The sequence below is a fragment of the Triticum aestivum genome, chromosome 3B (assembly GCF_018294505.1).
Source record: "Triticum aestivum cultivar Chinese Spring chromosome 3B, IWGSC CS RefSeq v2.1, whole genome shotgun sequence".
Taxonomy (NCBI): domain Eukaryota; kingdom Viridiplantae; phylum Streptophyta; class Magnoliopsida; order Poales; family Poaceae; genus Triticum; species Triticum aestivum.
This window is the reverse complement of record NC_057801.1, coordinates 681,610,185-681,612,322: the sequence shown is the minus strand read 5'-3', so window position 1 is coordinate 681,612,322 and position 2,138 is coordinate 681,610,185. Positions and strand designations below refer to the sequence as shown.

Below are 2,138 nucleotides of genomic sequence, written 5' to 3'. Positions count from 1 at the left end.
TTCAAATTAAGCGCACAATCGCGCCAGATATTAAGAGGATTTCTTTTTAAAGTGAATATATTTTAGAACACGAAAATTTGCAAAGTTGTTAACAAAAATTTAAACTCGATTTTTTTCAAAAGAAAAATATATTTTTTAAACTGAGTATTTTTTAAAACACAAACATTTTTTTAAACTAGGAGGTACTGTTGTGATTATTTTTAGAATTTGCAAAAATTTAAAAACTCAAATATATTTTGAACTTTAAATTTGAAAAGGCAAACATTTTTTAAAACATGATTTTTTAATCTATACTTATTAATAAAACTTGGGGAATTTTTGAAATACGCCCACCTGATGCATTGTTTTAATTCAATTTATTAAACTAGGATATGAAGGAATCTTTTTTCTCCATAAAGTCTTCACGTACGACAAGTCTCACTCGCCCAGTGACACCCGTCAAAATGCATGAGAGAAGTCCAACTAAGATTTTATGGTCTATCTGACACAAACTACTCACTTTACATGGTGACACTGACATATATTATTCCAATGCTTTTCCCTATTATATTAGCTAGCCGATTAAAAAAACTTTTTTCAACGGTCTTGATTTTGGCCGGACACGAAGGCGGTTCAACAATCCAGCTGTTGGACCTGGCCAACCTTGGTTAGTGAAAACTGGTACTATGACCACCGGCGACGAGGACGACAAATATGACAAGCAGAAACATATGTCTGGTGTTATATTGAATGGAAGATGTGGACCTGAGAATGAGGTATTAGTCATGTTTATTATGTTATGGGCATGAGGGTGAGGTCTTTAATCATGCTCAGTGGGTAAGGGCGTGTGAGGGCTGTTTTCACCCGTTGCAACGCACGGGCATGTTTGCTATAATAATAATAAAGTACGGATTGACTCCTCGGATTCACCGTCATAATACGCTTTTTTCCTTGAATCTATGCTTCCCGTTTTTTTGCAGAACATCCATATTTTTCCAAAATCCAAGGTGGTACTAATCTGTACCTACGTAAAAAAACGCTAGGTTTCAATCGGTACGTCGTAGACTTGGGCCTTCTGGCTGTCCGTTGCGAAGCAAGGGTGTTGTGTTATTAAAATGCATGTCAATTTTTTCTCCCGTTGCAACGCACGGGCTTATGTGCTAGTTATTATTAATAATAAAGCACGGATTAAGTCTCCGGGTTCACCATCGCGGCGTTTTTATATTATAAAAAGGTCCTTATGTTTTTCCGTAATTGAACCCGCAGTCCACTTAATAAGTAAAAAAAAGTTTCGCACTGCTGCTTTGGGGCAAGTCGTGTGTCTCTACTCCTAATGGAGCAGTTGGTGAATAGTCCGTGCGGTTTATTTTCGCCATCCCCACCACCGTTTTTCTTCCGTCATCATTCCATCACTGCCAAAAAAAACCTTTGCGAAAAAAACCCTCGAGCCCCGAGCAGATCGATCTCCCCCGCCGCCGGCCGATCCATCCCTACGCCCCCTCTCCCTCTTCTAGCGATGCGGCGCCGCCCCAATCTCCCACGCTGCCGCCGCCTACCGCCTTCCCCTATCTCCCGCTCAGCCACCTCCACCCTTCTCTACATCGCCAGATCCACTTGCAGATCGTCAAGGAAGCGGCTCCCGGGTCTGCACTCGTGCGGCCGTGAAGGAGGGTCTCGAGGTGGCCGCCGCCGAAGATGAAGCCCCTCCCTTGTCCAGAATCGCTTCCTCCACCGTGTTCCATCGAGGAAGCAGGGGCAGCACAGAGAGGGTCCTCACGCAGTCGTGCGGTCGACCACGACGACGCGGCCGTATGATGGGTACCCTCGGACGCTGCTCTCCTGGGCCGGAGGAGTCCAGATCTGGCACCTCACCAAGGTCGCCACCCACGGTCAGTGCACCTGCCTTCTGAATCCCGGCCCGTCCATCTTCTCCCCGCGTTCCAGCGACGGCGAACCCTAGATGCGCCTCTCCTCGTCCCCAAGCTCCCTCCTCTCGATTCTCCGTTGTGCGACTCCGCTCAGTCCGACGTCGTAGCTTCTTCTCCGACTCTGCGGTTGTAGGTAAGCCACCGCCTACCTCTCCTGTGCTTTCTCTTGTGCTCTTTGTGTCCACGCCATGACCATCGTGCCATGCTAGGTTCTACGCTGTCCATGGAAAA

At 46.0% G+C, this 2,138-nt stretch overlaps 1 long non-coding RNA gene across 4 annotated transcripts in view; it reads left to right on the top strand.

Moving 5' to 3' along the window:
- Window positions 1-1,377: 1,377 nt before the first annotated feature.
- The window catches only part of LOC123071693 (uncharacterized), a 7,001-nt gene continuing 6,240 nt past the window's right edge, over window positions 1,378-2,138 (top strand). For 3 of the 4 annotated variants that reach the window (XR_006434502.1, XR_006434501.1, XR_006434500.1), the window contains exon 1: window positions 1,378-2,040. This is a non-coding gene — a long non-coding RNA (uncharacterized lncRNA). The remainder of the gene's footprint in view (window positions 2,041-2,138) is intronic. The other variant, XR_006434503.1, reaches the window with a different exon arrangement.